General features: G+C 38.3%; 1 long non-coding RNA gene across 1 annotated transcript; it reads right to left on the reverse strand.

Moving 5' to 3' along the window:
* Nucleotides 1–8888: 8888 nt before the first annotated feature.
* Nucleotides 8889–10051, reverse strand: LOC110867465. The gene is made up of 3 exons (XR_002551619.2): nt 9560–10051; nt 9113–9181; nt 8889–9018 (listed from the first exon to the last, which is right to left on the reverse strand). It is a non-coding gene; the product is annotated as an uncharacterized LOC110867465 (long non-coding RNA).
* Nucleotides 10052–27065: the final 17014 nt, after the last annotated feature.

Below are 27065 nucleotides of genomic sequence, written 5' to 3' on the forward strand. Positions count from 1 at the left end.
CGTTCGTCTCCTTCTTTGGACAAAACTTGGCCGTATGTCCAAGTTTCTGACAGTTAAAACATCTTATAGAGCCCCAAGATCTGCCTTTGTTTTTGCCTTTTCCCTTGAAATTCTGTCCGGATTTATCCGTGTTCGAATTCTGCATTTGAAATGCATGTTCTATGGGAACATCATCATACATTTTCATCCGTAGTTCATGGGATTGGAGTATGCCCATGAGTTCTTCGGTGGACATATTCTCTAAATCTTTTGTTTCTTCTACCGTGATAACCACTGACTCGAAGTTTCGAGTCAGGCTTCGTAGTATTTTTTCTACTACACGCTGTTCACTCACTTTTTCTTCATTCATTCTTAATTGATTTACAATTAAAGTTGTTCTATTGAAATAATCTTCAACGGTCTCACCCTCTTTCATCTTTAAAGCATCAAAACTACATCTTAAGGTTTGTAATTTTACCGTTTTGACGCGATTTTCTCCCCTGTAAGACTTGTGCAGTGTGGTCCATGCATCTTTTGACGTTTTCACCATAGCAACACGTTCAAACACAGTTTCATTAACCGACTGGAATATGATATGCAGTGCCCTTCTATCTTTCTTCGTTGATTCCCGATGTGCAGCGATAGCGTTTTCTGAGGGATTCGTTCCTAATTCTTGATATCCGTCTTCTACAATACTCCATAATTCTTGACATTCCAGTAAAACCCTCATCTGGATATGCCAGTGATAGTAATTCTCCCCAGAAAGTTTTGGAATTTGTGATTGAATGTCGGTTGCTGGATTCATTTGACAGAATATAGTCAATAACAGGAATCTGGATTTCGTGTTTGACAGTATACGATCGATTCGTGTGGCTCTGATACCACTTTGTTGGGGTTTCTAGGGTTTTGATAGAATGAATAATATGTTCATATGATTATGAATTGATAAAATCGAAATTGTACAGAATGTTGAATACATATATTTGTGGCCGGTTAGGGTAACTGCCACAACCTTAGGTTATACTAATATCTAATAATAATAATAATATTTGTCACACTATCTAGATTATAATACATATAAGTGGGAGGGATTCTAAATTCTTTATACAGCTTTCCCACCAAATTTTACATATAGTGGTGATTTGAAAAGTCGAAATTGTTGGTGTAGTTGTCTGTCGACTACATCTTCGTTCGAGTCTTAGAATAGGAATGATTGTATAATGTACGGAGGACGAGAAAGCATGTAACATTTAGGCCCATTAGAGTTAGGTTCGCTCGAACGGACATATACATGGTCCGCTTGAACGACATGTTAGCTGGACCGCTCGAATGGACAATGTATGGATCGCTCATATGTCAATGCATTGGGTCCGCTCGAACGACCAATTGGTGTGGTCCGCTCGAGTGGCATCAAGCTGGTTCGCTTATTAGACCTGTCCAATAAGCGAACCCAAATGTCTATAAATAGGTCCAATGAGCGATTCATTTGTAACAGTGAGTGAAATCGTACCGAAGTGCTGTCGGTGCGTGATTTGAAGTGTAATCAGTGTAAAATCAATAAAACAAGTAGTTAAAGTGATTTGCGTGCTGTTTCTACCTTAGTTTCTTGTAATTCCGCACCTGAAACCAAGGAGAAAGCCTCTGAATGACTCGTTTGGGTCAGCAAACGATCCTACAATTGGTATCAGAGCTCAGGAGGAGGTTCTCTGCAGAAATTAGCCGGATTTCATCACTTTTCTTACTTCTACACCTTCTTTTACTGATTCGGAAAGATTTCACGGTCGGAATTCGCTCAAATTTTCACAGATTGTGCGCAATAGTACTGAGACAAACCCTGGAAAGTTTGAAGCCAAAATTCGAAAGAAAAATGGGTCAAACCAGGAGGTCCGCTTATTTGGTCGGATAGAGATTCGTTTGGATCGCTCATTCGGACGGTCCGCGTATCTGGTCAGATCAATCCGTCCGGTTCGCTCATACGGTCGGTCCGCTCCAAGATCAATCCGTCTGGTTCGCTCATACGGTCGGTCCGCTCCAAGATCAATCCGTCCGGTTCGCTCATTTGATCCGTCTGGACTGCTCTTGTGTCCGATTGAGTATTTGGTCTGTTTTTCTGTCATCCTGGTTCGCTTATCAGTAAACTAATACGTATCGGGATTTTGTGAAAAATGGCAATGGTGTTTGATGAACAGGAGAACTATTATTTTGAAAAATTTAATGATTGGCATCACGGATTTCTAGATGAGGGTTATAGAAAAGTGAGCAAAGATGGATGGGCAAAAAGGTTTAAATATTTTGTATGTCTGAAAGACGAAACGTTGGATGATCTTAAAGACCGATATAGTGTCTTACTGAATTATTTGAGAGATCATGAGATATATCCGTCAAATGTTGAGAAATCAGAGAAGTTTGCAGATGCATTACCGATTGAATGGGATGAACGTTTGAAAAATTTAAGGGAGGACTCAAATTTTTCAAAACTACCTCTAAATCAGTTTATCAGCAGACTTAAAGCTCATGAACTTGAAATTAGAAAGAAAAAGAAAGAAATGATCAAGGTTTTAGAGAATAATGTGCTAGATCTGAGTTCAGATGTGATTGAAGAGATGCATAAAAGGGTTGCTAAATGTGTCAGGGCAAAATATGTGCTGAAATACGATTTCAAACGAGGTTGTTATATTGATAATAATGGAAATCCTCTTGATTTCGTTCAAATCTTTTGTGCAGGTACATTCATAGCGAAGGAAGAAGAAGCTCCAAAAGCTGAAGAATCGGTGAAGAATGAAACAATGTGTTCAAGATGCGATAACGTCAAGACTGATTATGACAAACTTGTGAAAGACATGGGAAGTTGGGCATCTGAAGTCAAAAGGTTGAAAGACGAGAAGCACGCTGCTGAAAATCAGATTCTTATTCTGAAAGAAAATTGTGAGAAGTTGAAAGCTGAAAATGACAAACTGTTGGTTGGTTTGAACAGTTTGACATTTAAAAACAAGAAGTTAAATGAAAAAGTTAAAGGTTTTGAAATTGAAAAAACAAAAATTGAAAAAGAATTTCAGAATCAAATAAAAATTCTTGAAGATGGGAGAAATGTGTTTAGTAAAAAGAACATTGAAAAATAGAAAATGATAAATTCCCATCTTCAGAAAATCATTAAACTCAAAAAAGAAGGTGAATGTGCTCAAATGAAAATCAAAGAGTTGGAAAAAGAGCTTGAAAGTAAACAGAAATCATCAGAAGATGAAGATTTCTGGATCAAGCTAGAGAATAAAAATTTGAAGGCAAATGAATTAAAATTTCAAGAACAAATAAAAGTTCTGGAAGATAAAAAATCTGTTCTTGAAAATTTGAATATTGATAATGAAAGTTCGATCAAGTCTCATCTTGGTAGAATATCTCAGCTTGAAAAAGAAGCTGAAAATTCCAGAAGCAAGATTGATGAACTTGAAAAGAAATTGATAGGTTTTGTGACTAAATCAGACAGTTTGAATTTTCCCTGTCCAAAACCAATCAATTCAGTTCCAATAAGTGACAATGTCACAAACTTTGATAATGTCAAAGTTAAAGATTGTGGTGTGAAATCTGATGTTGAAAATAAAAAATCTGAAAAACAAAAATTATTTTTGAAATCAAAAGAAAAATTTCAGAAAATTGTTCTGCAATCGACTGAAAAGGGAGAATGCTCTAAGCAAAAACCTTTGAAGAAGAAAGTGGAACAGAAACAAAAAGTTAATAAAAGTTCATCAGATCGAGCATCCAATCGAAATGAAAAATTACAAAAAGTAAAAAATGAAAACTCAAAAAATGTTGGTAATAAGTGGTGCAGGTCGGACCACAATGCTTCAAAGCCAAATCCAGCAAACTTGAGGAAGGAATATCACCAAGCCAGACAATGCTATGATCTGAGCGTTTGGTGTGAAGGTGGTATACGGTACGATAACAGAGTGTGTTACCGATGCGGTTATCAAGGACACATTGCTGTTAACTGCCGGAATTGGAGTTATGAGACCAGAAGATGCTACAATTGTCAGATCAAAGGTCATATTGCCAGAGATTGCCCAAGGAGATCAAATGAAAGATCGAGGGCTGTATCTCAGAAAGTGGCAAGAAATCCATTCAAAGTCAAACCCAAAGAATTGAAAGTTCAAGAACCAAAAGTTCAAAAACCAAAAGTTCAAGAACAGAAAGTTCAAGAGACGAAAGTGAAGCTTTCGCAGGGGCAGAAAGACAGACTGAGGAAAAAGAGGAAAAAGGCGAGAGAGTATCTCGAGAAGATTTTGTCCTCGGATTCACAGGACAAAAGGAATAAAAGTTCTGATGAATCTACTCCCTCAGTTGTAAAGACAAACGAAAAGAATTTATCAGATACAAATCTGGGGACGAAAGAGGAGAAAAAGAAGGAAAAGGTCGGTGATGAATCTGACATGTCGAAGTCAGACAAGCCACTTTCAGGTGATGAATCTGGCTCATCAAAGTCAGACAAGCCACAGTCAGGCAATGATTCTGGTATGGTAAAACCAGAAGAGCCATGTGTTGAGGTAAAAGTCGAGAATTCTGATATAACAATGGATGAGAAAAACTTTCCACCATTGTTGAACAAGAATTCGAAATCACCCAAGGCTGGTCAGGCTTGGGTAAATCTGTTTAAATGAAAAATCCTGACTTGCCGGAGCTCCCAGGTTGGTAAGCGTGGAGCATGAATCGGCATCCTTCTAAATCAGTGTTTGAGATTTTGCAGGAATTGCCGGAGATCCCAAGATGGTATCGTGGATCATGAATCGGCATCTGTCTAAAATTCTAATCGGTAACGTCAATCAAACAAACAGTAAAAAGGTTTGTTTGTGTTTTTCTTTCAAGTGGTATTAGACGAGTTTATATTTTTGCAAGTGGTACAGAGGATTCTGGACTACAAATGGTAAATCAAGGACATTAACTTGTACTTGGTTTTTCCTACTTTTCTGTAGAAAACAAGATGATGAAGTAACCCCAAACCTAAAATGTTTGGTAAACAAACTTATATTTTCTGGAAAAACCATTTTGATTAAAACAAACTTAAGTGTTTTGAAATCATAATGGGAAAATAGTTTGTTGTGAGGGGGAGTTCTGATTGTTTACGCCAAGTGGATGGAGAATTGAAGTGATTCTCATCAAGTTGTCAAGTTTGTACAGTTTGTTTCAAGTTTTCCCAGAAAATCAAAATTGAAACATATTTTGATTTTAGGGGGAGAAAAATTTTAAAAAAATTAGAAAATTTGAAAATGTCAAAAACATTGAAAAATTGTAAAAATGAGTTTTGTTGCGAAACAAGAGGAAATGATAGTAAATCAGTTGGACTATCACAGCACGCTAAAGAAATGTAATGCCAAATGTGATAAACGGTCTCACTGATGATGTGACGATAGGTTTTTATACATTTAGTATATTTATTCGGGATATAAACCTAAAATTTCAAACTTGTGAAATTCGTGGGGAACACTACTTGGATATATAGGTAACCCCTGAAATCTCGTTTGAAAGGTCTCGTATTCTGATATACTAGGTGTTTATACTCTATGATGTCTGGGGTATTATTCCAGGACTTCTGCTGAACGGTAGTCCTGACCTAGTCCTTGGCTAATACTTTATCCAAAATGCTTGAAATATAGCATAAAGCCCTCAGTTGATTAGACAATAAAATTGATAATCATCTGTTGTAGCTAAAAAGATCCTCTAAAGGGGACACACTGCTAAGTCGAAGCTGATATCTCTCTGCTGAACGGAAGTTCTGACCTGAGATCCCTCAGTTCTCGCATTTTTCCCCTAATTTATGTACAGATATCATTGTAGTATTCATACCTGTAAGACTGAATATTGGGATTCTGGATACGGGAGTATATTCAAGAGGTGGGACACATGAATTAACTACGTTCATAAAATACTTAAATAGTATCCTGAATAGATTGAAAATTGTACGAAAATTTAAGAGGACAGCTATATCGTTAATCTACGTGAATCGTTTAAAACTTAAAATGATTAGAAGCTTAACAGTGCTTATGATGTGTCTCAAAAACTGATATGATCCTCTTGCACAAACTCACAAAAATATGTTTGTTCTGCATTTAAATTCTTGTCTGTGCATTTACATTTCATATTTTGAAAAATCCAAAAAGATTTTCGACAACTGATGTTGGAAAGCTGAAATTCAAAATCTTAAAGGCTAAACAAGATGAATAGTTGGTTTGGTTAAAGTGATTTGAAATGATTAATCAGATTTTGGAAAGTTTAATAAATTGTTAAATGTGAAGAATTCTTGAATATTCTTAAATGATTAGTTGATTCATTAAGTTGAATCACAATTGTGTTTGTTTGTGATAGATTGTTTGAGTTGTGCAGGTTTCTGATCCTGTTGCTACGGAAAGCCAGGAGATACATCAGAACCTGAGAAGAAGTTTGAAGAGATAAAGTCAGGAGATGATTTCAATGGTGGTAACAAATCCCAGACGGCGATCCTAGCATGATGATAGGGGGAGTCTGATGATAGTTATAGCCAAAGAAAGATCCAGGCAGAATTCCTGAAGAAGACCGAGCGATACCCAAGAATGTCATGTTGAAGACTCTCACTGAAGATTCCGTCAACATTCAAGGGGGAGTCTGTTGGTGCAGTTGTCTGTCGACTACATCTTCGTTCGAGTCTTAGAATAGGACTGATTGTATAATGTACGGAGGACGAGAAAGCATGTAACATTTAGGCCCATTAGAGTTAGGTTCGCTCGAACGGACATATACATGGTCCGCTCGAACGACATGTTAGCTGGACCGCTCGAATGGACAATGTATGGATCGCTCATATGTCAATGCATTGGGTCCGCTCGAACGACCAATTGGTGTGGTCCGCTCGAGTGGCATCAAGCTGGTTCGCTTATTAGACCTGTCCAATAAGCGAACCCAAATGTCTATAAATAGGTCCAATGAGCGATTCATTTGTAACAGTGAGTGAAATCGTACCGAAGTGCTGCCGGTGCATGATTTGAAGTGTAATCAGTGTAAAATGAATAAAACAAGTAGTTAAAGTGATTTGCGTGCTGTTTCTACCTTAGTTTCTTGTAATTCCGCACCTGAAACCAAGGAGAAAGCCTCTGAACGACTCGTTTGGGTCAGCAAACGATCCTACAGAAATGAATGCACCATGAGTAGTCTACACGAATAGTGGTGTTTCCAGTGAAAACTAAGTTTCCCCCTCCCTCACACCACCCACGGCCCGGTGTGCCCGACGTGAAGAGGCTTCCGCACCACTTTTTCATGTCCATTTTGTGTGGTCTAAGAGGGCACTGTCCTTTTGGCAGGTACGTCTCTCGTAGATTGTTAGTACAAGGGTGCAAACATAACACATTACTCGTTTTAAATGCATTCCACCCATTATGTTTGCACCCTAAGGGCATGGGGTGTATTCTTACATTTGAGGTGTTAACAGTGACATGTCATGTAATGTGATGTAATATGATATAGTGTAATGTGATATAACATTTATTATTTATTTTTGTAATTAAATATATACTAGTTTATTAATATCATCATAAATATTTTATTATAGTTACTTTTTCAAAATTCCAACACATTATAAGATCCATTCCCATCATTAATTCAAATGAAATTAATCAAAATTCTCTATCTTCAAACCTAGATCCCTTTAAACACTCCTATAGTTACAACGCTCATAGTAAGTCATACCAAAATTTCTTTTTCACTTTCACATTTATTGAACGGAGTACCTAGATCGAAGTATATCTTAAATGTTACAAACCTACTAAAAAGCTAACCAAATGAACAGTAGGGTTTCCATGGTTAAATCCTTCAAAAGTGGAGTACCTTTGGGTAAATTAAATGCAACTTAAGGAAGTAACTATGAAAGTATAAGAACAATACACAAGATCAAAACAAAACAAAAACACATACATCCTATTGTATATCCAAGCAATAGTATATCCAAGATATTAACTATACCTATCAAGCAATAGTATATCCAAGATAAGAGCGGCGTGTGAACTCTCGAGGAACATTGTAAAGCTTTGTTAACAAGATTAATTGGCATCACTAGTTAAGCTAGACAGTCTAGTTTTGACGGTGCTTAACCTAACTACAATCGGAAAGCAAATAACGTAAATACGGAAGACTATTGATTATTACCACTATAGATATAGTATACCTTTAGACTAGCTTTGGATAAAATTTAAGCAAAAGAATCTAAGATCGCCGTTTAAGTGATATATCAATTACAAAAGTAACACAAAAGCATTGTTTGTTTCTTAACAGTCACTCAGCTTTCATTAGGTGTTCCAGTATTGTAAAAAGAAATTATAAATGTTAAAATATTTCAAAAGTCAAGTGACATAAATGGAACATATATGAATTTTGTTCCAATATATGTTCTATTTAGAACACTTCATTTTTTAGAAGTTCACATTAATAAATAAAAAGAAACTCACATTCACTGGCCGAATAAAAAGAAAATGATTCACGAGTTGAAATCCATCCATATCATATTATCTCACACCACAATCGTTGTTTGACGCTGTAAAATGCATTCCTGCGCTACAAAGTGACAGAAGTAACAAAAAAGTAAGCGCACTGACAAGAATATACTATGCAGTGTATATTTACATCACAACTCAGAATTACCTCAAAGTGTTATTTATCTAAACAGCATTTGTTTTCATAAGTTGTTCTTGTACAAAAGCTAACTCCTTTTTCAGGGTAGTTAAAGATACGTAATACTTACAGATAAAAGCTTGTAAGTTATAATATTAACTTAAAAACTAATTATTGATTTTATCGTCAGTAAGAAATCTCAATTTTAACAATTGATTCAAGGAAGATGGAAACAAATAGATCTGCATGCAAATTCAAAACTACAATCACTAAAGTGAAGATTCCAAATATAACAGTTTTGTGAAATAATATATTTACCATATATTACAGATACATATCAGCACAACATAACCTCGATAAGGGAATGTTTTCATGATTTCTGTACTTTCCCGGTTCTTGCTTGGGCATCGGACATATCTGTCACATTTGTAAACTATTAAATAAACATTAACACTTTGAATATCTAGCATGTAACACTACATCTAACGTTTGATCATAAACTTAGACTGACCATATCATGATCATCGAGATTTTGATCTCCACCACTCTCTTCTTCTCCGTCCACATAGTTTGCAAAATCCTGTTAGACCCCCCCCCCCCCCAAAACCCACCACACACACACACATTAAACAATAAATAAAGGCATTTAGTAAAGATGCAAATGAAAATCCAACTCTAAAACTAGATTCCCAATTTAAAAATTTCAACAAAATCATCTATTTACAAGAAACAGTCTACAGGAATAACAACATAAATACAAATAATAAAACAAAAAGGAGTATCTTATATGAGGCATAAAAACAAACAGTTGGTGTGCATGTAAATTTAACAGCTACAAACCTCTTCCTATAAAAGAAAGAAAGAAAGAAAGACCCATAAACAGACGTATAATTGAAACAAACCCTAATTCAACATTTAAGCAAACAAAATCATAAAATAAGAAAACCCTAAAGAGTACCACAGTTGAGTCGTAGAACATGAAGATCTCTCTGAGTTTTGTGTAGAGTGAGTTTCAAAAGTTGTGCGTGATATACGTTTCATCATTTGCCGCCACGTGGCCATTAGCAGCAGTTTATCATTCCGAGTCACCTTTCGTGTTTAACCCGAACTCATTTTTGCTCAGAACATAGAAGCAGGGACGTTCCAAGTTATTCGCGTTAAAATTTTTGGGATTTTTATAATGTCGTATACAAGTTATAATTAGAAAACTATGATTTTGAAGTAATTGTCCTTTGAAGTTCAATTTTTTTCCGTTGTTCTATTAAAAATTTTTCGATTTGTGTACATCTTTTTGCATATTTGTGACATTTTGCTCAGCCGTATTCTTTCTTCATGACAGGTTTCCAAGGTTCCTCGATTATGAGTGAAGAGAGTGCACCTTAGAGATTAGAAATAGATATATTGAAGTTTATTAACTTTTCATTTATGAAATTGTTCTAGGTCATTAGATCATAGTTTATGTGCAGGGGTGTATCCACCCAAAGCCAAGGGTGAACCGCGTACCCCATGAAAAAATATTTTTTAGTGTTATTTTTCGCCGGAAATCCCGACCGTACCCCTTGGAATTTTTCACCCTGTTGATGCAGATTTTGTGTCCGATGCTTGTCGAATAGATTAGTTATCATTTTACGTTGAATTTGTAATAGTTAGTGAAACGGTCAAACGAACGTGTATTGACCTGCTCGTTTGAAGTGGTCAAACGAGAGGGTTATTTGCTTGACCGTGTGTGTTTGCTAGACAAATGGGTATGGGTATAAATACCAACCCTTTGTCTCATTTGCAAAAGGGAGAGTGAGAGACAGGGAGCTCATTTGTGAGAGTTCTCAGTTTGCTTTATTGTGTAGGGGGAGAGATCACCACTTGGTCTCTCCCCTGATGTATACTTCTTTGGTATTAGTTTGGTTATCATGTAATCGGGCCGATTTGTAATGTTTTACTACCGGATTAATACAAAGTTGTTTGTTTATCATCTCTAATCTCTCCCATCTTGAACTGATCTCACACGAAACTCGATCCTACAATTGGTATCAGAGCCATGGTGCCTGATTTAGTAAATCTAACAGTTTGCTAAGTCACATGTGCTCTAGATCTGTGATTTTCGTGATTTTTGTTCAAGATCTAAAAATGGTGAAATGAAGAAAAACCCAGATTCGAGACCGAATATACGGATCTGAGCTGAGTCGGACCGTACAAAGTGTTGGGTTTTATGTTTCACACCGAAATCAACAAGTTTTCATCATCAAATATCATGTTTTTAAGGATTTTCGTCAGATCTGCGAAGTGAACAGAGGCTGTGTTCTTGAAGAAGTGGTGGCGGCTGTTAAGAAATTTTAGGGTTTCCGACGAAACCCCACTTCCCATGACGAAACGAAACCCTTCGGCGAAACCCTCTGTCGAGTCGTTTCGTCAGACAATGAGTTTCGTCGTCGGCAAGATCTCAACTTCTGTTTCGTCGATCAACACACATCAACCATTCAGTTTGGTCGGCAAGATCTCAACTTCTGTTTCGTCGATCAACACACATCAACCATTCAGTTTCGTCGGCAAAATCTCAACATCAGTTTCGTCGACATCACACCAATGAGTTTCGTCGGCTTCATGTTTCGTCGTCGCTGGTGTTTCATCGAAGTTGTTCGTCGGCTCCCCAAGTCTTTCAGCTGGTATCACTGAGAAAGAGAGACAGAGATGATGATTATCGGCTGGTGTGTTTGAGGGTACCAACTGATTTAGGGGTTTGTAGGTGTGAATAGATGATTGAACTGATTTTTCATTAGAGATTTGTTTGGTGTTTAGATCAGCTGGGTATCGAAGAGGAGAAGAAAGGGGTTTTGGGAAATTGAGAGAGACTTGAAATTGGGGTTAAAGTTTGTCTGCTTTTGTTTCTTTGTTCATCGCAGAGAGAGAAAGATCAATTGTTGATTTTTGGGTTGTGGATGTTGTGTGTGGCAGAGATATGCATCTAATAAAAAAAATTATTAGGGAAATCTCTGGTTTTGGTGCTGAGTATCGAAGGAGAGAGAAAGAGGTAGATGGTTGCACAAATGTTTGACTTTTGGGGTATGGATGTTGTGTGTTGCAGAGGGTTTGCTGACTAAATAAAAAAATAAAAAATGGCAGGTATGTTTTGTGCACAGCTGTATAAGATAGATGCTGGCACAATTGATTTGTTTGGCAACTAGTGATTGGGCCCACTTGTGCAAAAGTGAAGGATAAGGTTTGGTCATAAAGTTATGTCTAGAATATTGGTGGGCCAACAAGTTACTTAGAGAATGATAATTAAAAAAAAAAACCATGTGCATCAGACGTTTAGAAAGGAAAAGAAGCAAAATTCCCAAATTAACTTCAATGAAGTCAACAAATTACCATGAATGCCATTGACCCTAATTCTTTATTTGTTTTGGGTTGTTGCCGTATGAAGCCCAGTTGATGAAGTGAGAATCGCTCGGGTATTCGCGGAGTTGATTTGAATCACGCTTCTACATGTCAACGTCAAAATTCGTACGGGTTCGGGAGCGCGCGGAATCACTTTAGCATGATGAAAACAGATGATGATTTTTTTAAATGTGGGGTAGTTACGGTTACCGATGCAAACGTCAAATTTGGTGACTTGACTACTATGGGCCAAAAACCAAGAACGGTATGTTTACTTCCGCACGTCAATGTTTATGATTGTTATCGGTCATTCGTAAATGTTCGAAGCATTTTGTTTATTGTCATATTTTCGCATTTGGAAACGAACGTATGAACCTAGAATGTCAATACCGGTCCTAACAAGTTCACAAAGTCTTTGGAGGGATACAAGTCGGATCCTACGGGGTACTAGGCGAAATTTCTTTATCAACTAGAATATGCAACGAAGAAATCTTTTTGTTTATTGTCATATTCTCGCATTTGGTAACAAATGAATGAACCTAGAATGTCAATACCGGTCCTAACGAGTTCACAAAGTCTTTGGAGGGATACAAGTCGGATCCTACAGGGTACTAGGGGACATTCTTATTCAACTAGAATATGCAAAGAAGAAAGTCGTTTTCGTGATTTTTCGGAACCGAGAACATTCAGTGAAGATTGACGACAGTTCCGCTAAGTGAAGGGAATTGGTGAACATTTGAAAGTTGACGACAGTTCCTTTGAAGTGGAGGGAATCTGTTAAGGTTTAGAGATCTTACCAAAGAAATGAGGGAATAAAACGTATGATGAATTTCTTCGGTAATCTTCTAAACGCAATCACAGGTGGTAGAGTTTGTGATTTTCTGGTGATACCAACGGTTCAGCGTGGAATGTTTTGCACAGACACATATTTGAGGATTTTAATTAATTCTCCAGCCAGCGTGAAGGGTTTTGCACGGAAAAATACAGGTTTCTAAAGTCTACAGTAGTTACAAAAGCGTTGTTCACTGAAGACCTGGGGAATCTTTATGAAAGCTGATAGTTCAAGACTGAAGACCTGCAGGATTCGGTTTTGGGTTTGATGTTTCTTTGGGATTTTACAGGGATCTGGGGGTAACTCAATTCGTTGAGTTTGCAAACGATGTACTTGGTCAAGCTGACTTCCTGAGTACTGATGCTGAAGATCCGTAGTGCATTACGTGGTCAACTTCACAAAGGCGAGACAATGAGATCTGGATGTAGTTCAACTAAGCATGATGGTTGAGCTTGCAAGGGATACACTTGGTCTAGCTGACTTTCCTGAGTGTTGATGCTGAAGATTAAAGTGCATTACTTGGTCGATTCCACAAAGACGGTTTACAGAAGACAGTTCACCAGAAACCTCTACCAATGTAGTATGCTTGTATGAAATAGAGTTCTTATGACAGATCAAGACTTGATGCAGTTCTTAAAGAATGGAACCCTTATCAAATGTCGGTTGGAGTATTGGAAGATCAGCGGAAGATCGGTCAATTGAGGAAATTGCACAGCACCCAACACGGATACGCGTACTTTAAGGGGGAAATATTTTACAAGGAGCGTCAAGATACTACTTACCTGGATCATAGGTCAAGGGGGAATTTGTTAACACAAAGAAGATAAACACTTGACTGAAGATCGATTGCAGTTGCATTTTCAGCATTCGACAGCAACGGACAAGGGGGAATTTGTTGATGCAGATTTTGTGTCCAATGCTTGTCGAATAGATTAGTTATTATTTTACGATGAATTTGTAATAGTTAGTGAAACGGTCAAACGAACGTGTATTGACCTGCTCATTTAAAGTGGTCAAACGAGAGGGTTATTTGCTTGACCATGTGTGTTTGCTAGACAAATGGGTGTGGGTATAAATACCAACCCTTTGTCTCATTTGCAAAAGGGAGAGTGAGAGACAGGGAGCTCATTTGTGAGAGTTCTCAGTTTGCTTTATTGTGTGGGGGAAGAGATCACCACTTGGTCTCTCCCCTGATGTATACTTCTTTGGTATTAGTTTGGTTATCATGTAATCGGGCCGATTTGTAATGTTTTACTACCGGATTAATACAAAGTTGTTTGTTTATCATCTCTAATCTCTCCCGTCAACTGATCTCACACGAATCACGGTTTCGGTTACGAAACTTGATCCTACAATAATGCTCTCACAAACTAAGGCTCTCATCCTTGTTAAAACCGAGCTAAGGCTCTCATCCTTGTTAAAACTGAGCCGTGTGCCGTGTATATCAGTTTTTAGGAAATCGTCTAGTCACATGGCAAACTCGATCCTACAATAATGCTCTCACAAACTAAGGCTCCCATCCTTGTTAAAACCAAGCTAAGGCTCTCAGCCTTGTTAAAACTCGATCCTACAAGTGGTATCAGAGCTAAGGCTCTCATCCTTGTTAAAACCGAGCCGTGTGCCGTGTATGTTAAACAAGTTCTTAGAGTTTTCTGAAAAGTTGTTAACTTTTCAAAGAAAATGAGTTAAATGGGCTAGAAAACTTGTTGTTTTGCTATAAATTTTCTTAAAAACCTACTTAAAACACATAGAGATATGTTAAAAACGGGTTTTTTCTTAAAATTTTTGCAAGAAATCGTGTTTCGGAAAGTCGTCCGGTGACCGGAAAACTCATAGAGTTCATCATCTTGTTCTTCATTTTCTGGGTTTTTAAAGTTATTTGTTGTTTTCTGTAATTGTTAAATCTTGTTGTGTTTGTGAAAAAAGTTGGTAGATAAGGTTGTCTAAAAGATTTATTGAAAATAGATCTGTGACCATTTGTTGCTTAACTTTGGTTGGCAATCCAGCTACCAACTTTTGCAAAATCAAAAAAGGTATCCACTATAAAAGGAAAGAAACTTACCTACCACTGCATAAACTGATTTAGACGACGATTCACTGTTGGAGTTGATTTTAACATAAAGATTTTTTTTTGTTGATTTTTTTATAATAGGTAAATGAAGTTGACAACCCACACAAATGAATTAATTTAATATCGACAACCCCTGTGGACTAACAGACTTCGTGGCCCAAATAGTCAATTTAATTCATGAATAACTTTAAAACTTGGGCCTAGTCAACCATAAGTCTTCATGGCCACTTCATAGATATAAGTTTTCGTGGACTTAAATTGGTTTTTCTTTGGGCTGAAAAACAATTGTCTAATTGGGCAACACAACATATTTTAAGGGTTCGTGGGTAGACAAGTTTTGTCACAGAAGACTTGTATTTTTGTTATAAGTTACAAGTTTGTGTTTTAATTTAAATTGTGTTTTTATAAAACTTCAAAATGTCTTCCGACCGGTGGGGTTGGAAACCTGATCCCAATGCGGATATGTATACGGGTAAAGGTTTAGTTCCTTCATGGGCTCAATCTCCCACAACCTCGTCATCAGCACAAACGACTTCCATTACGGCAAACCAATGGGCACTTGTTACTAACCAAAATCAAAGTATACATGTAACACCTCGAAAATTTGTGTTCAATAAATAAACGACACGTGTCACATACAACAAAGGCATTATAAACCCGGAATTAGTTAAAGATGTATGGCAGGATTTTTAAACACGTCGACATGTTAATTTATACCTCTGAACGACTTTATTATGAAATCCCAAGACCCTAACATGATTAATAAACATCTAGTATACCTTTAATCCGGTGATTACTAATAATTAAAGGATGTCCAAATTTGCAAGTATGGATCCTATGAAATAATGCTCAATAAAAACTTTTGTGTATATTTTCCATCATAATGCAAACCAATGATACATTGAGATAGGAAGGCACAACTGATTAAGCATGGGTAAAAAGGGCCTCATACTGGCATTTCCCTGGCTCAAAAATAATGCTACAAGTTGCATGTTCAATACATGAAAGGTTAATTTTTTTGCTTTCTGGCAAGGGCTTACGGACCGCAAAGGTCCTGCCTTACGGTTCGTAATACGTGAAAGGTTAATTTTTGCCTTCTGTCAAAAGCTTACGGACCGTAAAGGTCCTGCCTTACGGTCCGTAAGGGGTGCCCAGCGACAGCAGCTTGGCTGTTGGCAATTATAAGAGTTTAACCGACTTAGTAAGATATTTTCAGCAACATGGGCGACCCCTAACTGTTCCTAGGCACTAGGAAACACTTGTAATGATCTGAGTTCCATGCTAGACTTGCTTGGCAAAGATCTAAGGTGTTTAGTACACTATAAAAGGGCCTTGAGTTGCAACATTGTGTTCACTCATCATTTCTGCATTTGTGGAGCTTTCTGGAGCACAAGTGTCTTCCCTAAGCCTTTCTAATCATGCATAGGACTTCAGTAAGTTTGCTTAACCCTTCTTAGTTAAGTTTTTGCTTATTTTAGCTTAAAAGTCAAACCGTCGTAATTAACGGTTGACTTAATGATTAATCACTAATGGTCCAGTGATTTGTCGAATCAAAGGTAGTTATAAGTTGGTAATCATGTGGGCATTAAACCCTTAAAAGGGCACCCTCTGATTCCCATTCTAACTAGTTCAAATATCGGGTCAAAGTTGCTTAGAAAAAGTCAACAAAAGCTTAATTTTCGATTTAACGCATAATTAGCAATGTAGAAGGCATATAACCTATTTTATCACTCATATAACTTGATAATAAGTATAAGAACTGGTCTAAGCTTGTTTGATCCGACCATTTTCTGTTTTGACCCGGTTCGGAACCGTAAGTCGCAAAACTTTGACTTTTGCTTTGACTTCAGTTCTGACCCGTTTTAGTAGAATCTAGAAATGCCTTAGGACTCCCTTAGGACCAGGTTACATGATGGTATGACCCTCTGTGACTGGTACGTTGTTTGTCCGAGTCGTTTGCACATTTCCGTTATATGCTTAAAACTTGACCATAATGCCCTTTTGACCTTAAAACGAGAATTTTGGATATGTGAAAGGACAATAACCTTAGTTACTGATTTCTAAACATGTTCCTAAAATTTCATGTCAATTCGAGGTCTAGAATAGGAGTTATGCTAAATAGCGCAATTAAGAAAACTTTTGTTAATTAAACGGCGCACTTAGCATAAAGCCTATCTAAACCCAAATTTCGACACCAAAACTTTTACACACTGATGTAATATAATATTTTGGGATTTTTAAAGATTTTTAATTATTTTTTTACCTACTCATAACCTAAGGTTATGACCTTGATTCGGTAAATACCGAATATACCCTTTTCGGACATAAAATGGGTTCTACATAGTATTTTGACGCCAATCCCATTGCTACTGATTTTAAATAATAAATAAAGTATTTTGAACTTTATAACCTGATCAAAAAACTCAGATTTCTTGTATAACCCGGAAATCGCTTAAAACGACTTTATACGCGTATTAAACGCATAGTTTGGGTTTAAAACCATTTTGTCACATAAGGTTTATCACCTACTGGTATAACTTGTTAAAGTAAGTTATTTTACTGATTTATTCAGACCCGAATCACAGGAGTGAAATTAATCACTTTATAATCTTTAAAATGACCAAAATACCCCTACGGGGCGTATATTGGGATTAAACTCGTTATGGGCATAATGGAAGGTATCCTACTGATATCACAACACATTTAGAGCATATTGACTTAGGAAACCTGTATAGGACTCTTACGGTTACCCGTTACATCATTTATGCATTCGGTTCGGTTTATGTAACTAGTTTACATAAATTAGCCGAAACGGGTCCAACCTTGTCGTTTTTATCTCAAAATCCAGAATGTGGTTGGATTACCCATAGTATACAAGTCTTCTAACTTGTCGGGTCTAAATCACATTCTATTCCGGTCTTCGCTTATTCGTGCGTTTGAACCGTATCTTTCGTTAAAACTAACCGGTCTAAGTTTAGGCTTAATTAAAGACCCGTTAGGATTCTAATAGGTTATTATAAACCTTCGTTCCAGAATAGGAGACCCGGTAAAAGCTACTCGCAATTGCTGTTTGTGAAATATACTTTGCAAAGGTAAATACTTTTAACTTATTTTCCCTTATACGGGCTTGGGGTACGGTATATAAAATACCGCTTGGTCCAACATTGAATCTTTAATCGAATAGAGATTAAATCATTGATATGCTTTGTTTTGAAATGTTTTGTTTGCTTAAAGCCTTTGGGGGGTTAATGACCATGTCCCGGATATCCTTGGCATCATCTTACGAGATGGCCACGACCTGAGCGCGGGGTGTAGGCGTACACCCGTCAGCGCATAAATGAATAAATAAGGTGGTGTGTCTATTGATCTTTAACCCGGACTACGGAACGGGCTACTGAACGCATAAGGAACATGTAATTCGTTTACAAGTATTATATTAAAATAATTATCCCAAGTTATAAAAGTTTGTGCCACGTGCATTCAAATCAATTTTATTAAACTTTTCAAATGAGTCGGTTGAATGTATTTACCAGTGTAAACTGACGTATTTTCCAAAAAAGGTTAAGTGCAGGTACTAAGCGAACTAGGCTGGCTTTCTCCTAGCATCCTCAATAAGTCCCGCAAGCTTGGATGTCAAACTGTTGAACATATTTCCTTTTTATTTTTGGATCCCCTGTGGATTAATTTCGACTGTTGTGATACTTGATATTACAATTTATTAAAGTTGAAATATATCTATCTTTTGCTTCCGTTGTGCATTTAAATATTGTGTTGCTTGACTGTAATGTTACCAACTACGTCACGATGGTCCCCCACCGGGCCCACCGGTGAAACGTGTGAAAAATCGGGGTGTGACAGGTTGGTATCAGAGCCAACGTTGAGTGAATTAAACACTATTCTTATGTGTTTAATCTCAATGACACAATTGCACATACTCGAGTCTAGACAAGAACTTAGGACGAATTCGAATTGTTGCATTAGTTTGTCCTTTATTGTTTTTTGTTGATTTCAATTGTTTAAGCAGGAAATATGCCCCCGGCAATCAGAAGAGGAGGAAGAGGCAAAGGGCCAATCACTACCCACAACGATCACGAGGCCGGGCCTTCACACATGCGAGCTCCTGCCAGCACAATGAGTGCCGATCCTCAGAGAAACAGAAGGAACCTTTTTGAGCCCGCTAGACGGTTTATCTCCCACAGTTCAACACCTTCTTACCGTCACTCTTTTGGGCCGAACTCGGAAAACGAGCCCGATAACCCTCAACCTTCATTCATACCTCTCCAGCGTTCCGTTCCGTTTCGCACCATTCCTTTGGCGACCCTACTCCTGTCTTTCAAGGCCGATTCAACCCGGCGAACTTTATCCAAGAACCAGTAGGTTTTAACCCTCTAGGACCAGAGGACCATTTCTCCGAAGACAATGCGATGGACATGGACGAGGACTCGGATCCCGTCGAACCTGCAAGAGGTACCCTCAACCATCCCATCGAGATCTCTGATGGATCATCCTTTCATGGGACACCTTATCAGGGTCCAGACAGTTACCAAGCAAGGTTCAACCAGTGTGAGTGGTACTTTACACCCTCTCACCACTTATCGCCTCATGAGCAGCAATAACAGCAGCAGTAGGATCCCTCCGAGGATTCGCGTTTCGTGGCAGTTACGCCACCGCCTCCACCGCCGCCAGTTCATCAAGCACCTCCGGATCCTCCAAGACGTAGGAGAACAGGCGTGCGGATATCCGCACGAAGAGGGGATTTTCATTTTAGTACCCCTCGACACTCCAGTGGTAGTCATTATCCGCCACTGCATGAAGACCCACAAATGGGTGGACCTTCTAACCCAGCTGCAGAGGTGAATTCTGCACCAGTTGCACCACCTCCGCAACCATTTGGTTATGATAACCGATACCTACATATGTCGGTTCCACAGCGTACAACCCGTTTGAGCAGCCAGCAGCTAAAAGGAAAGAAGAAGCGAGATCATTAGTCTCTATATGTACTATTGTATTTCCTATTTCAATCAAGTCCCTGCGTGGACATTTATTTGTGTATTTAGTCCCTGCGTGGACTTGTCTTTCAGTCCCTGCGTGGACTTGTCTTTCAGTCCCTGTGTGGACTTGCCTTTTCAGTCCCTGCGAGGACATCTATCCTAGTATTGGTCCCTACGTGGACTCATTTTCTGTTTAACCTCTGCGTAGGTACTTTGTCTGTTTAAAGGTCCCGTTTAGGGCAGTGTGTAATCCTTTTATTATGTATTGGAATGCTAAGTTTATAAATTTCATTTTGTCATTATATGCATAAATATATGAAATAGATAAATCAAAATCATTCCTTTTAAAATAATGCCTATCATATAAAGAATCTTAACGGTATAACCTAGCCTTCGTGTCATTATAAGACCCGGCCAAGATGGTAAGACCTGATTAAAAGTTTCAAATTCATGTTAACCTCTGTAAACATGTTAACACTCCTGGCAGACGTGATTCGTTAAAATCACACGCGTCATTCTTATTTAAGGACCCTTCAAGGGATTCCAAACCCTAACTTAATGATCTATAAATCATGGGTTTAAATCATCAAGTAAGATGATCACATAACAATCATCCATTAGTGATGTAGTGCCTACGGGCCATATTCATTGTCATATAAGGCAAAAGACAGTAGTAGTCTATGACTCCCTGTCAGAAAAGGTAAGAGAACTATGTTCAAACCTCCATGCCTTGATTCTCTGAAATCATGGCTTATAATATAAAAACGTCCCTATGACAAGGCTTTTGTGCCACTAACAATATTGTTCATAATTAGGATAAGTTATATTAAAATCCTAAATAAATGTGAGTAACAAATTAACCAAATATGGCCTATGTTTACCATGGTTAATGAATTGCCAAAAAGGGCAATTCCATAATAAACTCCCAAATAAATTTTTGTCATTTTCTTATGTAGCAGTTCAAGATAAAATGGCTGACTCTGATGAAGTAAATAGTCATCCAAAGGAGAATGAAAATGAGGTTCGTATTAATATAGCGGGTGCTGAACTGCAAGCGTTGATTGACAATGCTGTTACAAAAGCCTTGGATAGGCAGTACAGTGAGTCGAGCGGGACTCGGAGTAGGACCCGATCCGCACCGCATTCAAAGCCCAAGACTCATTCCGAGGCACATAGCAAGCCTCCCTCCAAGAAGGAAGAACGAAAGAAAGATGATGACGATCGTCACTCTTCAAACCATCATAGTGTCCCGTCTCAAAAAGTTGTGCTGAATCAAGGACCCCGTGATAAGGGTTGCTCCTACAAGTACTTCGTTTCATGCAAGCCCCGGGATTTTATGAGAAAGGAGCAATAGACTGCATGACATGGTTGGATGAGATGGACACGGAGGTTGATATCAGCGGGTGTTCTGAGAAGGATGTAGTGAAGTTTGTATCACAATCGTTCAAGGGTGAGGCCTTGGCCTGGTGGAGATCATTGATTCAGGCTATTGGGAAGGTTCCACTGTACAGTATGTCATGGGAACAATTTGTTGCCCTCATTCGAGAGAACTACTGCCCTCAGCATGAGGTTGAGAAGATTGAGTCGGATTTTCTGTCATTAGTGATGAAGAATTTGGATTGCCAAGCTTACCTTACGAGCTTTAACACGATGTCAAGGTTGGTTCCTTATCTGGTGACCCCGGAACCCAAAAGAATAGCTCGTTTCATAGGGGGCTTAGCTCCGGAGATTAAGGCAAGTGTAAAAGCCTCTCGGCCAGCTACATTCAGGTCAGTAGCTGATATATCCCTATCCCTCACACTGGACGCGGTCAGGCAGAGATCGCTGAGGAATAAGGATGCCGAGAAGAGGAAGCATGATGATGATGACAACTCGCGTCGATCAAATAAGAAGCACCGAGGGAACAATGACCACAAGAAGGGATCTGGTTCAAGGAAAGATGGGCATCAGTCTGGAGATAAGCCCAAGTGTAAGACTTGTCAGAAATACCATTTTGGGAAATGCAGACTTGACACAAAATCCCAATCTCATACAAGGCCTTGTGGGATTTGCAAATCCACGGAACATAAAACCCTCGAGTGCAAGAAACTGAAAGACGCGACATGCTATAGTTGCAACGAGAAGGGGCACATTAAGACAAACTGCCCAAAGTATGCAAAGAAAGCCGATGAAGGGAAGAAGACCAATGCTAGGGTCTTCAGAATGGATGCAAAGGAAGCTGTGCAGGACGATAACGTGATCACAGGTACCTTTCTTATAAATGATGTGTATGCAAGAGTACTATTTGATTCAGGAGCTGATAAATCTTTTATAGACAATAAGTTTTGCAAATTGCTGGATTTACCTGTTAAAACCTTAAATGTGAAGTATGAGGTGGAACTAGCTGATGGCACCTTAGAAACCGCCTCAACCATATTAGAGGGATGTTTCACATCCATTAAGAACCACTCTTTTCCGTTGTCCCTACTTCCTTTGAAGTTAGCCGGTTTCGACATAGTTTTGGGTATGGACTGGTTATCTCATAATCAGGCCCAAATTGTCTGCAATAAGAAGCAAGTAATGATCAAGACTCCGTCTGGTGAGTCACTTACCATTCAGGGAGATACACAGTATGGACTGCTTGAGCATGTGACTATGCTCAAGGCCTCTAAGTGTTTGAAGAAGGGTTGTGTCATCTACATGGCACAAGTGACTATTGATGAGCCGAAACCCAAGATTGGAGATATCCCTGTTATTTCTGAATACCCTGAAGTTTTTCCTGAAGAACTACCTGGTTTACCCCCAGATAGGCAAGTAGAGTTCAGGATTGACATTATTCCAGGGGCAGCACCTGTTGCAAGAGCACCCTACAGATTGGCACCAACAGAGATTGTAGGTCCCCTTGATGTGTATGGATCTTCACAGAATTGTATATCTAACCTAGAGTGCAGAATCCTCTAGATCAGATTTGCACAGAAACGAGTAGAAAACACAGAATTCACAATCAATCGGGTCTTCTATTGATTATCCAAACAAACAGAATTACAATCAATCCAAAACCCTAACAACCCTAAATTTCGTCCAAGACCTAGTCCCTCACGAAATTGCTCTCTCAAATACTGTTTTGGCTGATTAACCTTAACCCTAATGTCTAACCTTGTTTATATAACACAAGGTTCACAACTGGGCTAGGTTAAAGACTCCTGGGCTGCGAATTGGACAGGCCCAATTCGCCCCCCATAACCCAATCCTTTGGGTTTAGTTAGCCCAAACATTACAACTAACTATTACAAAGCTAAACCCGCTAACTGTTTATCGTTTAACTAATTACAAGATATCCAAAGACCAAATCTAAGCTGTTGTCACAAATATGCACCAACAAACCCCCCCTTGACAATAGCTTCATAAAAACTTTGTCTTGAGTCAAAACATTGTCTTCGGTCTTCTTGCAATCTTCAAGTAATCTTGCACTGTCTTTGGTCTTTGGATAGCTTCAGCTTCAACGGCTTCTGTCAGCAACAGACTGTCAGCAACAGACTCCCCCTAAGCTGATGCATCCAATCACCAAATCTTCAACACGTTAGCACTTGAGGAAACTCCAGTTTAGCATTTGCACAGCAATCTTTAAACTCTTCAACTTTGTCTGCAATATAGAAAGGAGGTTCTACCATGCATCCAATCAAACTCTCATCTTCACACTTCACAGCAACTTCACAGCAACAAACCGCTTCAATCTGTATACTATAAAACAAACATCTCGAGAAAACATAAGAATTTTTCAACAAAAGTTAAATAAGTTATTATTTTTCAAGAGATTAGTTAAACTGTATAACAGATTAAGCTTTTTCAACTTATCACCAACACGCAAAACTTTTTGTCCAACACATAAGATCCTGCCTGATTGAGAATTTTGAACTCACTTTCTAACATCGTCTCCCCCTATCAGTAACAATTCCTCCATGAATAACAGTTTTCCGTACGTTAAGAATTTTAAACAGAAAAAGACACTATTTTTGGATTTTTATATTTTTCTGAAAGCAAGTAAATAACAAAAACAATAAACACTCTATTTTTGTGAGAATCACTGGTAAGAAGATCATATCAACATAAGCAAACTGTTTCACACAATTAGATAATTCTTTATTCAATTTTTAGTGAAAAGCAGTTCAAGACGATTACCAGTATATTTGTCCACTTAAACAAAATGCATGAACATTTCAAGTACCATTACCATATGATACGTTAAGGTAATTTTAATTACTGAAATATTAGTGTGTCCCACTTCAGGATATATCCCCGCGATCAAGGTATGCACAAAGATTCATCGTAGTAGGTGAGTATACTGATATCATCCTTTAAGATATCCTGTCTGTGTCTAGTTCTGCATTTAACCTGTTTTATCATGTTTTGATTTCGTAACCATGAACACCCAATTAAATACAAATTAAATCCTGGAAATATAAACAGCACACTCTATCATGCAAGTATCTTCCCTACCACATATTTCACAAGTCCAATCCAGATTTCTGAAATCTTAACTGGGAATAGGTTGAGAAGAGAACAGAATAGATCTTTAGTAGAGATGGTATAATATACAAATCAAATGAGATTTTCTCAGTTTGATATAGGTTTATTGTGTTTCTTTTGGGCACTTGAGGGCCTCTTTCGGGTGTATTAGATCTATAGCGCGACAACGAACAGCCAGGTCAGCATGTATCTGGATGCAGCAGAAGCTGTCGTTGCCTAGCACCTCCAGGTCAGCATATATCTGGATGCAGCAGAGGAGGTACACGACTTTTTTCAGACAAGATTTCAGAATCAGATCAAAATTGTGTGTATCGGGAAATATACAGACATTCAAATAGAAATGAGCTAATTCCAAGTGACTATCTTTCCTGGGGTCATGTACAATTTTAGTTCTAACAGACAGACATCCAAGATATCTCTAGTTAAAACAACAGTATAAAGACCCAAAACTTCAGATTTTGGCAATCTATCAACGCAAGAATTAAGGTCATTAAACCATACACCACTGATATGTTCCCCACTCATATTCAGTTCATTTAAGTTTATATCACATTGGTATGTTGATTATTTCATGCTTTTTGCCTACTGGTACATCATATGATGAAGCTGCTATCACACTTAAGCAATTTAATTTCAAGTTCAGTGTGACAGTCTAACTTGCTGATGTACTATCATTTCTCCTTTTCACACAGTGATAACTCATTTTTGATTTTCTATTTTTTTATGTTTTTGATTTTTCAATTTTTTTTGTGTTTTTTATTTTTTAAGAAAAGCAGTAAACTATGTACAAAAATTCTTATGAAAAACCAGTTATTAAGGATTCCTCATCCCGTTGAGTTCGACTAAATGTTCAAAGCGAGCCCTGTCAAATGCTTTAGTATAAAGATCTGCCAGGTTATCCTCTGTGTCGACTCGATGTAATTCAATTAGTCTCTTTTCAGCACAATCCCTTATAAAATGATGACGTATGTCAATATGTTTTGTGCGACTGTGATTCACGGGATTATTAGTGATTGAAATAGTGGCATTATTGTCTATCATAATAGGAGTACGAGTGAAATCCAAACCGTAATCGCGCATTTGCTGTTGTATCCAGAGAACCTGAGAGCAGCAGCTTCTAGCAGCAATATATTCAGCTTCACACGTAGAGGTAGACACACAGGATTGCTTCTTGCATTGCCAAGACACGATCCTGCCTCCTAAGAACTGACAACCACCTGTTGTAGACTTTCTGTTCGACTTGCATCCTCCAAAGTCTGAGTCAGTGTAAGCAACAAACGTCAAATCACTATCAGCTGGATACCACAACCCAAGTTTAGGTTTCCCCTTCAAGTAACGAATAATTCGCTTCACTGCTTTCATGTGTGACTCTTTAGGATTCGCCTGATATCTGGCACACAAGCATACAGCAAACATGATGTCGGGTCTTGAAGCAGTCAAGTACATTAGAGAACCAATCATTGCCCTGTATTGAGTAGGATCAACGTCTTCAGTACTTTCATGATCTGGGCCAAGATTGTGATTTTCACATATGGGTGTGTTGGAAGTAGTGCAATCATTCATTTTGAACCGACTCAAAATGTCATACACATACTTTGTTTGATGAATAAACATCACATCCGCCTTCTGTTCAACTTGTAATCCCAGAAAGTAAGACAACTCACCCATAGCACTCATTTCGAACTTGCTCTTCATCACCTGCTCGAACTCTTTACACATGCTTTCATCAGATGACCCAAAGATGATGTCATCCACGTACACCTGTACCAGCAGAAAATCTTCCTTCTTCCTCTTGATGAACAGTGTACTGTCAATCTGACCTCTTTCAAAACCATTCTTTATCAGATGTGTAGACAGTGTCTCGTACCACGCCCTGGGAGCTTGATGTAACCCATACAAAGCCTTATCAAGTTTGTACACTCGATCTGGATAATCTGGATCAACGAACCCATCTGGTTGTGAGACATACACCACTTCTTGGACTTTCCCGTAAAGAAACGCACTCTTCACGTCTAGTTGGTAAACTTTGAAGCCCTTGAAAGTTGCGAAAGCCAGAAACAAACGAATTGCCTCCAACCTTGCCACTGGTGCAAACACCTCATTGTAATCTATCCCTTCTTGCTGATTGAAACCTTTGACCACCAATCGAGCCTTGTTTCGCGTAACTATACCTCTTTCATCTTTCTTGCACCTAAATACCCATTTAGTGCCAATCTCTCTTTCACCTTTAGGAAGATCAACCAACTCCCAAACTTTCAACTTTGCAAACTGGGCCAATTCCTCTTGCATAGCTTCAACCCATGAATTGTCTTTAAGAGCCATATGAATGTTCTTCGGCTCCTCTTGGGAAATAAAGCAACTATACAAGCACTCGTTCACAATCCCAGTCTTCTCAATCGAAACAAATAACCCAGTATTCGCTGCTATGCTTCTTCTTGTCTGAACACCTGCAGTAGGATCTCCCAGTATCATGTCAACTGGATGATCTCTATTTGCTCGTGTAGTAGCAACCGCATCGACTTCCAAATTGTCACCCAGGTTTGATCCAACCTCCCCCTGAATGTGCTGATCGGCAAACGGATTAATGAAATCCTCCCCCTGATTGGGTTCGGGTTCATCGTCACTTGAATCAGTATCAGCAGCATCTTGGGAAGGTTCCGGAGCATCTGTCATATCAACATTCTATCTAGGC

Source organism: Helianthus annuus, chromosome 11 (genome assembly GCF_002127325.2).
Source record: "Helianthus annuus cultivar XRQ/B chromosome 11, HanXRQr2.0-SUNRISE, whole genome shotgun sequence".
Taxonomy (NCBI): domain Eukaryota; kingdom Viridiplantae; phylum Streptophyta; class Magnoliopsida; order Asterales; family Asteraceae; genus Helianthus; species Helianthus annuus.